The 12,204-nt window shown below is 35.0% G+C and overlaps 1 long non-coding RNA gene across 2 annotated transcripts in view; it reads left to right on the top strand.

Annotated features, from left to right (window-relative positions):
- The window catches only part of LOC116788372, an 86,118-nt gene that overhangs the window by 23,185 nt on the left and 50,729 nt on the right, over positions 1 to 12,204 (top strand). For both annotated transcript variants that reach the window (XR_004357614.1, XR_004357615.1), the window contains 3 exons: positions 5,453 to 5,647; positions 10,034 to 10,102; positions 10,707 to 10,794. This is a non-coding gene — a long non-coding RNA (uncharacterized LOC116788372). The remainder of the gene's footprint in view (positions 1 to 5,452; positions 5,648 to 10,033; positions 10,103 to 10,706; positions 10,795 to 12,204) is intronic.

Below are 12,204 nucleotides of genomic sequence, written 5' to 3'. Positions count from 1 at the left end.
TAAACCAAAAATGTTTGTCAGCTGTGCTGAATGGGGAAACTCATCCCAATCCTGAACAAGACAGTCTTCCAACCATTATCATTCTAGACCCAGTGGACATAAGTTCAAGAGGAAAAATGGAGAGGAATGGTGAAGATAAATACAAAAGTACTGATGAGTGAGAGGCATTTTCTCTCTTCCCTCTGCCAACTGGACTAAAATGATCTGCATTGTAAACTATCAACTGATCCATTGAATTTTGGGTTGGCAGCCAAAAAGCCAGGGAGTTTTAACATTTCACCCAGTCTCTATGTGTTTTCATCATTCTGCATTGTTGCTGTAGTCTCTTCAGGGCTTGTCTTATTTATTCTGTTTGGCATTGACACCTGTTTAATCCCCAAATAATTTTATGTTTACTTGAGTGTAAATAAGGGAAGGATTCACAGGAAATTGCATGGCCAAATGTTAATTGCTCCTTTTTAACTCTTCCAAAGCCAGGTTTTTTCATTTCTTCAAATAATGTTCATTGCCTCTGGACTGCTCAAATATAATCATAGGAATTTTTGCTCAGTTTTTAGTATTAATTCCCTGATGGGTGGGACGTATTGGCAGTTTTAATTGCTGATAATTTACATATTTTCAATTATTTTCCAAAATAAAATGTAACTTCATTTTTTGAAAGGAATTATAGCACGATTTTTGCAAAGTAAGGTTTACATTTCAGATTCCTCTCACACAAAAAATAGTAAAAACCACTGATCATTCGTCAATGAACCTAAATTTTTATTTATGTTTTGTGAAAAACCTCTAGGAGCATTTTCACAATCTGGGGGGCCTTCTTTAGTTTAAAAGGACACTAATGCCATGACCTATTTTCCTTCAGAGTTCATAGAAAAGTTCAGGGCGAGGGGATGAAATATGTTGATTGGCAGAGAAGATGGGATGTTTGTAATTTTAATCAAATTTAGTATTAACACATACCTCAAATAATATGTCAGACTAGTGTTAGTGAGTTTAAAATCTAATGACAACTGCTGTCATTATTAGTTAAATATAGCCATTGTGCCTGTGGCAATAAATGATGGCACTTCAGAACATGCAGAAACAAAAAGCTAAAAAACTCTCAAGTATTTAAAAAAAAGGGAGTGACTGTAAACATAGTTAAACACAGGAATGTGACCTGGGCATAATATGTTTCCCAAATACAGAGGCATCTGGAATTTGAACAGGGGACATAATTGAATGGAACATTATGTGCTGTTACTACTAGGGTTTAAATTTTAGGAAACTTGTGCCTTTCTTCCTGTTTCATAAATATATATCAAGGAGTTTCATATTTGTTATGTTAACACTTATTTGTATTACTATATAAGATGTATTTCAGATTCATGTCTGTTACTGTTCTGTGACCTTTAAAATGTATCACTCAATTTTTCGGAATCTTAAAAAGTGGAAGCTGAGAAAAGTCAGTCCTGTTTTTAATAGATGAAAATACTTTTTCCCAGACAATATGTTTTGGATTCTTGAAATTATGTTTTTGTTCATGGCATTGATTGGTATTTATTTCAAGGTGAGGAAAGAGAAAGAAGTTAATGCAAGATGTGTCTGAGTACATAGGCATAATATAGTATATACTATACAATATCACTATATTTGTAATACCATATGCTATTCCTTTCAACCTATAAGTTTATTTCTTTTTATTACTTAAAGAAAGTTTCTTACAACTCTGTAAATCTTATTTAAACAATGGCAGTAAAAAGGAATTGTGGATGAAAGGGATAGATGTCAGGAGACTAAGAAAACTGAATTTTGGAATAAGTTCAATGTAACATGCAAACCTGGGCTCAGACCATGAACAGTGTAGTTCTTAGATAGAGACTTAGGAGCTGTCAAATGAGGATTTTAGTGCTCTGTGAGTTTATACTGTTATTGTACAAGTGCTGTTCCTCAGTCCTAATAGTAAACTTCTGTGCCATCATATCATTAAGAGCTCTTTTACTGGGGGAAGGTATTTTTTGACATAGGGATTTGAACTATAACATTGCTGTCTTGAGCTGATGAAAGATTTACATCTGCTTTAACCAACAGTAACAGTGTTACTGTGTGGGTTTTTGGGGGGGTTTCTTCCATTTAGGTGATATGTTCTGTTTGTCCACAGTTCTCAGTGTAATGTCTGTTTGTTGAGTTAATCTCCACTTTCTGTACCAAATTATTGACTAATGTTGTTGATCTTGTTTAAATAGTTTTAACATCTAACATATAATTTAATTTTTGAAAATTATGGTGAGTTCTGGCTTATACTGTGGAATACAGGCAGGGTTGACCTTCACTACAATTCTCCAGGCAGCCTTAAGGAGTACTGTGGATGTAACCTTAAAGGATGGGCAAAATTTTTCTTTATCACATTCTTTGGTTTAGGCAGCTGTAATCTCCCTAAATTTGCCTTTAGGCCTCTACTTGCTCTTATCATTCAATGCCAAGCCATCTCTTAAGCTTCACCTTATGTCATCTTTTGTTATAATCTAAATCAGCTGCCACTTCTTTTCCAAGTACTGCTCAGGAGGAAACCAAACTACACTTATTTAGTGTGGCTTACCTAAACTGAGAACATCCTTTTGCAGCTGTATGACAGACAACTTGTAATACCTGCTTATATGGGAAATAACAACATATAAATGAATATCCTACCAAACTAAATCGGTACCAAAAGGTACAGACTTAGACTAGATCTGTCAGTGCAAGTTAGAGCCCCTCCTTCCCAGGCTTATTCACCATCTGCAACTTCTCTGAAAACATGATGTTTTCAAAAATTCCCAAATGGCAGTCAGTCCATCTTTTTACTCACTGGTGTTGTTTAGTTGAGATTTTAAGATCTGTTTTCCTGTGTTAGTAAACGTGGTTTTTAACAGTTAGTTAAACTGGTCTTTCCACAACCTCTTTATTACATTTTCATATGATCAGAAGGGGAATTCATGGATAAGTCATATGAAGGTGTGATTCAAGATGTGTTGTCTTGTGAGTTCTGGGATACATCTGAGCGGAGAGAGTGTCTTATACAGTCAATTAAATTAACCTTTTCACACAAATATGAGTAACTAATGTAAAAAATAATGTCCATAAGAAAACTGTCTTCCAAAACTGTTGTTGTTCATGAAGTAAAAAAGAACTTTTTGTCTGAATAAATGGTTGCTGTATGACCATGTCCTTGTAGAGAGGAGGCTATTTCAAGCTCTTCTGTGAGACCCTGTACAATTTTTCAGGAGTCCCATTTCTAAAATGGATTTAGTAAGGCTTGATTGCTTTCTAAATGAGTAATGAATCAATAATAAAAAACTTTTCCCAGTTGTTAATAGGAAGGACTGTGAAACGCATGGATTGTTAATGCTATTTCTTGCATTTCCCAGTCTAGCATTGTTACATTTACCTGTGGAAGTAACAACTAATGCTCTTTGCCCATCTCTATCCTACTTGGCATTCCAGTTTTAAATGTACTATGTGAAAGGCTGTTTTGAGCCTAAGAGACTACTCAGTACAACTGGCATCAGCAAAGTTGTTTGATGCTGGAACCTGATCAGTGGCAATGGGAAAGATTAGATTTTTAGCAGAAGATTTTAACAAGTTCATACCGAGTGCACAGGCCAATGACTTCCTGACAGTGCAAGTGCACATTTGTGCTGTTTCAAAAGTGAAGATAAGGCAAAATTCATAAATTCTACAATGAACAGGAAGACCTCTGGAGAAGGGAGCAGAAAAATGAAACTATGTCTGTGTTACCAAGTTACACAGGGACAGAGAAACACATGTTTGAAGGAAGCAGTTGTTAGTACAAAGGAACTTCATGTCCACACTACACACATTTTAAAAGACATTACTCTGGGCGAGCTCTACTCTGTGCTTTGGACTTGTGGAAGGGCTTTAGGTGCATCTCTGGAGCACATCCCTTCATTTAGTTTCATCCAAATGATATCTGTTTGCATGCTTTGAAACTGCCCTGTGATATAAACCAAAGGACATTAGGTGGAAACATTAGGTTCCTCACTTAAAAATTGCAGTCTGTCTTTGAACTAACGCAGATGCATCCCTGTGGAAGAGAACAAACAGCGATTTTTCAGATGTAAATCTGAAATTTGCTTACCTGTTGAGAAGTAAGTTTGGTTGCAAAACCTTACTGGATTATTAATTTATAAATTTACATTCTCAGTCCTGGTAAGTTACTGTAGCTGTACTGAATTCGATAAAGTTATCTGATTTACAGTCACTGAGGATCTAATCCATGGGTTTGAGGATCCAGTGTGAAGTTCCATAGGTGGACAGCCACTGAAGCTGGGAAACTAAACCATGGTTTAATGACAGGGTTTGGGTTTTTTTTCAAATTGATTGCCAATATCAATGCTGATGAGAAGATTAATTTTCTTTTGTCTTAGTGTTTTAAATCACTATGAAAGGCTCAGCCATTTATACTTTAGTGGATTTAGAGACATTTATTAACATAATCGACACACCCTTTATATTTTAGAATAATGTAACCTCATGATATAAAGACTTGTGAATTGAAACCAATTTTTCAAAAGAACTGTCATGCATCTAACATAATCCAACTGCAATAATAGCAGTATGAGGCTTACATTTTCAAAATTATGTGTATAGACACATTCCATTAACATTAATGACAGTTTCAAGGCTGAGGATCAAATTTTTCCTGAGTTAATCCTCTGACTCCCACTGATTTTAGTGATCTTAGATTACTAAATAATTTTTAAAGGCCTTCAGCCCCTAAGTTTTTAAATATATCCAGCTCAGACTGAATTGTTACCAGTCCAATGATTGTGTTTATTGGCACAGTTTTGATCTGTGTCTGGATAGCTACTGATTATATTTCTGCATACAACGAATGTGCAACAATCTCCTTTGAAGATTTAATTGTAAGTGCATTTTGTGCAGAGGCAGTACACCATTTAGAGGTCATTTTCTAGTGTTTGGGAAAAGAAGAAAGCTAACAGTTCAAACGAAATAAAAATGTCATTTATATGATGCTGTGTCAGATATGGAACTCAAACAACGTACGAAAGGTTCAGACTTAATTTTTCTGAGGCAGAAGAAACGAGAGGCCTTTCATTTGTGTAGGTGAGAAGTGAAACGTTCCTCTCTGCTCACCAATAGAGGCATGCTAAGGTGAATTTTAATTATGACTAAATTGTGGTATTACTCTTTCATACCCTGAACATCTGTTCCCTTCAGGAACGATGATTTATGCAGGCTATCACTGCAGACAGCTTGCTACAGCTTATGTCACGGTTAGGAGGAAGCTGGTGGTACTATTTCAGAAAATACCAGCATCTAAGTGGAGACAGGCCAGTGTGTATTTTTAAGGTAGTAGAGAAAGGGCAGCATGATGTGTCTGTTTTCAGTTTTGAAGCCAAATATTGACTTTACTGGGTTTTTTTTCTTTTTTTTTTCTTTTTCCTTTCAGACCATCTGTCATTAATGAAGAAAGTATCTCGGCCTGGTTCTTCCTTGTGGTGGCAAGCAAAAGAAAACCAAACCTGTCATTGTTAACTGCATGTAGAAAACTACTGAGAACAGCTCTGGCAGAATTTTAATGTCTAAGAACTGCAAAGGACAGGTTAACTATGAGATTATTGCACCACAAAATCAAATTGAAAAGGTAACCTTTTTTTATTAGTGTGTTTGCGTGAATGCATCTCTAAGGTACCTTCATTGTTACTGCAGTTGTACTGGTTTTATGTAATTACAGATTAAAAAAAGCAGGCAAAAAAATCTCTGGAATGACAAAGACTTGGAATTTAGCAAAAAACAGGGATTATATGTATGTTCAGGTTAGAGAAGGGGAATTTTACATCTTTTCTCCTTCTTTCCTGAAATCCCCCCGCTCTTTAACCTGCTTGTCTTTGCCTAGTAGTCACCTTGCTTCTGATTATGCCTATTTCTTCCCCTACTTTTGTGTCTGCTAACTAATAGTACAAGATCTGAGGATTTATTACCAAGGAAGATAATTTCTAAGATTACCTGAGGCATGAGTTACGTATGTTATGTATGCTTGCACATATGGTCAATTCTGGTTCGATTAGATATTATAAATATTCAGTAGTTAAAATGCTTGTCTTAAAAGAGATAACACTGTAAGCATATAACAACATATTTTAAAGTTATGTTATATACAAGAATCTTTTTTCTTCTATGAGGGATTTTAATACTTTTTTGGCAATTCAGTAGGATTTAGAAGAATTGATATACTGTCTTTATTTTCTAGAAGGGTATATGTATTTGTCGCAGAACAATTATGACATATATGCTTTATACCACCTCATTTCCTTTATTAGCCTGTGATATATTTGAAATAAGTTTTTAAAAATAAATTTTAAATACTTTTCAAACCTAGGGTTGGTCAACAACATGGAATACTTTGTCAAGATTTCCACTGAGTGTAAGGAATTTTGAATGCCTGGACTATTAGCATCCAGTCCTCTCTGAATTATGCAATCCAGGTTTATGGGTGTTTTTAAGTCTGTAGGACAATATGAACATTGTAGATCCCTTCCAACTGAACTATCCTATTCACTAGAATTTTCATCCACTAAAATAATACCCAGGAGAACTCTATAACCACATCTGGCACAGTTAATAAAAAGTCATGTGTCTGTCAGTTTTTGATAGGCATCATTCCATATTTTGTAATGTAAAACTAATTGTATTGCTGTCAACATTTGTGCTAATATATATTAAGATATTGCTCTCAAATGTGAATAATAACACTTCAGCAGTAGATGTTCTTAGAACCTCTTGTCTAACTAGAACATTCACAATACTTTCACCATGATGAGAAAATCAAAACACACAGATCAAACTTGTCTGTATAGAGGAGCAAAAAAGTTCAGCGATGATTTTTAAACATCACAGAAATACAATATTAATCAATCTTTGGGGTTTTTTTCCACGAGGATATCTTGACCTAGAACATAAATTGTTAAACTGATATCCATGATGCCTTAGAGATGTCTGGACTGCTTTGAAAGGGTGACTGGCCAGGGAGCTGCAGGAGTCCTGCAATAACAGGGCAAAAGTGACTGAGGCTGTAGTTCTGAGCATATCTGAAGTCAGTGTGGTGCAGTGCTGTTGATAAAAGGAGCCTCCACCACTTGTGCCCTGTCATTGCAGGACTTCTGCAGCTCCCTGGCCAGTGCAAGGGTTTTGCTCCCCCATTCAGTGAACCACATAGAGAAGATGACATAAGCCAAAAAAAACCCAGCTAAAATCACCAAGTTAAACCACAACAAAAGGCCAACACATTTGAAATGAATTGTCAAATTGGTGTCTCAGGTATTCATGCAACAGTAAATATAAAAAAAAATATTAAAATTTTCAAAATGATGTTTCCTTCAGTCAAGTGATTTAAAAAGAAAACTTATTCCTTGCTTTTAAATTGCAAACAAAGCCTAATTGCCATAAAAATTACAATACTGTATCAGACTGAACTTTAGTAGTCCAATATCCTGTGTTTAGGCAGATGTCTAAAGAAAAGTGGAGGAATAAAGGCAGCATATGATACATGTGGTGCATATTTTGGTAATTTCCTAGGGTACTCCCTCATCTGGGATAACCCCAGTCATGGTGCAGTCAAATCACCAATACATCAGAAGCAGAGCATTTTCTTTTTCCTTGAATACAAATATTATTTGTTACTTGAATGAGACATTGTTCTTTCCCTTTGCTGTGTCATTCACTTAGTGTGATTTAAAAAAACCAACAATTGAAATGTGGGGTGTTTCTATGTGTGATAAGCACAGTGCTCAGCAGATCGTTGCAGCTGTCTGAAAAGTGTGTTCATTTCTCTGTAGTCAGTATTTCTTTTCAGACCTTTACCTATTAATGAAAGAGTGGGCCAGCTATGCAGAGTTATGTGAATTCATCAAATCTGGTGGGAGCTTGGCAGGAAAGTCTGAAGTGTAACTGAAAGATGTTTGATTCTCTCTCTTCTGAAATCCCGACAAAAGTGAGACCTGCCTCACTTCACTTATGCTAGATGTGTATCACTGAATGAAGGAGAAAAAAGACACACTGGACAATTGCTGTCTCTGTTTCATTTCTCAAAAAAAATGCAGATTTAGCACCTAGTATACAGCAATCAACATACAGATGTACAGAAAATAGGATTCATAATTCATGGAAGGAAAGGATATTTTCATGCTGAAAGTGCCTGTCCTTATACAGTTAAAACTGGCAAGAATGTTAAATATGTTTACAAAACTTGAAAGAAGAGATGAGATATATGGTTATTATTTTCTTTTTTTTATACTTATTTTTATACTTGTTTTGAACTAGTATGAAACACTTTTTCTGTCCCAAACCAAAGTTCAGAAAATGCCTGAAATACTGTTCTGTTTAGATTTGAGCCTGGTTCTTCCAAATCTACTTTTGCATAGTTGTTTCCAGTTAGGCAACTGCCTAGAAAGATAAGGAACCTTTAGTTGTAAAGGATTAGAAGCTACAACTTGTGGAGGACCTTGGGGTCATTGTAAGAAATTGTGATATATTTGTATGTTTTCCCACCTTCTATTCTCTCTTGCAAGGCAAGTTAAAACTGGATCAGAAACATGGCATTTGGGCCTAAATATGGCAAATATGTACAAAAAATGGGAAATGGAGGGGAATATGCTGAATTTTAGCAATCTTAGGTGGTTTCCAGCACCTTCCAAAGAGTTCCATATTTGTGAGTGTTAGAACTGCATTGAAGGTACTGTAATTACAGTTAAAATTGAAAAAAAAAAAAAAGAAAAGAAAATAACCCCACAAAACTTTAGTGATGGTGTATTCTCTTTGTCTTATTTTAAATTGGATCTCTCTGGACGGGCAGCAGCTCTCCTAAGTTTGATGTGCAACGTCAGTTGTGGAATGTGTGTTCTATTGAGGTAGAAGATGCATTTTCCACATTTGAACATGTCTCATTGCAGTTGAATGAGGGATTTTTAAAGCAGGAGACATTATTCTCAAAATTTACAAGATCTGTAAACTTTTTCTTCACTCTTTGTGTTCTCTATGAGCACCCTGAAAAAGGCTGCTTAGGATATTCCCTGACTGACCTGAAATAATAATGATGGTTGAATAATGTCATTAGTATTTTCCTCTTGCCTCTTCTTTTCAACACCTCCATGAACAGTGAATTTCTCCTGGTCAAAGTATTGCCATTTCTGTCATCAAAAAAGTAACTTGTGTACTGTCTTTCTTAGACTTTCTTTCAGAGAATGACAGGTAATTTCACCAGCATCATTTCAGTGACAGTTTCTGCTTTAATCACACGAATCCTATAGTGATGATTCACCTCTTTCATAATTTTGCATTCACTGAAATAGTGTTGCACAATATAAAACACCTATTGTATATGTTCTCAAGTGTTATGATTTCTGTACAAGCTGGAGGGAGGTAAGCTAAATATTCAATAATCAATTCTTTTGAAGTAAGTGTAGCAAGCAAATAGTATTTAAAAAAATGCTATCAAGAAATGCATGTTTTACATTGGCTGAGCTATGTGACTTTAAGTTATTCAGTCTGAAAACCTGGTTCAACATAAAATCACAGCAGTGGGAGGATTCTCTCTAAAACAATAGCTGTAATGCATGACTAGAAAAAATCAGAACAATGTGGACATGGAAAATAAGCATAATTTAGAATTTGATGGTGGGCACAAGAAATGGTTTTGATATTCCTTGTTGTGATGGTATGAAACAGGCCAAAACATTAATATGTTTGGGGTGTGTTATTCTAAAGTTCTCTAAAGGCAAGTTTCCATCTTTGCTAGCAGAGTTAAACAGTGAAGTTAGAAATAAATTTTGTTAAAAGTTATTTAGGTTTAAACATTGAAAATAATAAAAATCCATGTATTTGGATGCTAAATGAGAATCAGAGGTTAAATTTAGCAGTTGTGACATTTCTAGAGTTTAGCATATATTTTTATTCAAGGCATGCATGCTCTAGTCAAAATATACTGTTAACATAAATGTATAGCAGGGAAAATCAAGCCCCTCTCTGTCTGCAGCACCCAGTGTAATTCCAGCATAGAACACACACTTTCCACTGCCAAGGAGTCTTTTGCTGGAGTCACTGAGTAACTTATAAGACATTACTACATTATCTTGTTTTTCTACCATGGTCATCTATGGTCAATGGATATACACACAAAATTTTGCACAACATAGTTACCTTTTTGTGTGGCTAAACTAATTAGACTTTATAACAGTTTTGTCTTACTTTGTCTGTAAAGTCTTTGAAGAAGATCTCCCTGTTATATATTTGTGCACAGCATCTGAAGTATGGATTCATTTTTCACAAGCATCTAAATTTTTCTTTATAATTTCATACTTTTTCAGCTGGTAAGAAACACAAAACATTTTGTTAGACCTGCAATTGCTTTTTTTCCCCTCAAAATATTTCTTGGGATATGTGATTTCTTGCGTTTCTCATGAATTTGCATGTATAGAATGCTGTACTTGAAAATGTGTAGAGTCATTGCTGGATATCAAACAATTGACAGCTGTTCATTCTGAATTTTATGTGGAGGATAGATTGCATTGCATTTGTTCTCTAAGTGATAAATGTTTTCTTTGTAGCTGTTTAGAGCATAATCATCCTATGGCTTTTTTGATTTTCTAAAGATATTTGCTAAAGAAATGGGTTTTTATTATTTTCAGTAACACCTTTCCTTTTTTAAGTTTTTCAGGTGATTGCACACTGAGGATAACTTATTTCTCCAGTGAGATGCTGATACAACATATAAGGAGAAAAAATGGGCAATAAATGGTAAGTAGCATTTGTAGAACAGGGATTCTGTTTACTAAATTGAGGCATTGAGGACTTTGAACTGAAAATAAAATCTGGACTTCTTTTTTTAAATAATTTATGTGGCTTGGTGCCCTTAAATGGAACTAAAAATGACAAATAGTCAGTAAATAAGCTCATGAATAAAGCTATTGCTTTATGTAATTCTAGCATTTTAATATTTACGTAGTTTTAATCCATTTTTCGGTGATTGATTGGCCTTTTTCTGTCAGTACTGCTTTAGTCTGAGAGCTTTTTCTTACAGTTTCAATGGAACACCACACACAGTTTATCTCTCCTACCCTTGTATATGGTCTGTAATAAGACATCATTCCAGCTCTGTGTAAGAAGGCTAAGAATTATTTCTCTGAGCTTTCCTTCAGGGATATTTTTTGCAAATAGCTATATCTTTGTACTATAAATTTAATTAGATATTTAAATATATATCCCTAGGACTTTTGTTTCCTTATTCCTAAATATGTCTCTTTGTTATTCAGACCAAAGATTTTTAGGATAAGATTTTAAATAAATATGTTCAAAAGCTTCAGACTTTAGAATTGCCTGTGCCTATTAATAATCTTCCTATCATGGGAGAACTATATGTGGAAGATGTAGTGTTTGGAAACCATTAAAGGAGTCTTAAATTCTTTAGGTTTTGCACCTCCACAAATGTCTGTAAATTAGTCTGCTTATTTCTCTTCAAATCCTAACCACTTTCAGAGGAGAAAATCAGATTTCAGCACAGCTAGAAGTAGAATTTTTCCAGGGTTTTTGACTCTCTTCACAAGCCAGATACCATGCCCTGGCCATGTTTTAGGAAGAGAGAAAACTGTCTCCATTATGAGCATTTTCTTGTTATTTCAAAGTTTACAGAAGGTATTAAAAGAATTTATTCTTGATTATAAAAAGAAATATAGGGAATGCTCATGAAAATTGTTGTAACGAAAAGAGCATGACAGCCTCAGCCAAATGTTCTCCCACACTGTCTGAGGAGAAACTGGACTTATACTCTGTCAGTACTGCTGAAAAAGCAACCCAGTGATATATTCAGAGCCTTCCTACCCTATGTGATGAAAATATTTCTCTCTTCAGTGGCATTTTCAATTTATGGTGCAAATGATATCAATGGCACATTGGATAACAAGACATGGATTAAGCCAAATTTTCTTTAATCACAGCCTATGTAACCACACTTGCAGTATTTGTTTATAAGCATAAGTTACTACTAAAGTACTTTCTTCAAAGCCAGTTTTTAAATATAACTCAGTCACGATGAGTCCCTGAACCCTCATTGTGAAATCCTGTTCTGCAACAAAAGTATCTTTAATGCCAATTGCATGACCTGTCTAAGAATCAACCCAGATTTCTGCACCTCATCCTAATGTTTGGTTC

Source organism: Chiroxiphia lanceolata, chromosome 6 (genome assembly GCF_009829145.1).
Source record: "Chiroxiphia lanceolata isolate bChiLan1 chromosome 6, bChiLan1.pri, whole genome shotgun sequence".
In the NCBI taxonomy this organism is placed as follows: domain Eukaryota; kingdom Metazoa; phylum Chordata; class Aves; order Passeriformes; family Pipridae; genus Chiroxiphia; species Chiroxiphia lanceolata.
The sequence above is the reverse complement of the archived record's forward strand: the minus strand, read 5'-3'. Positions and strand labels throughout refer to the sequence as shown.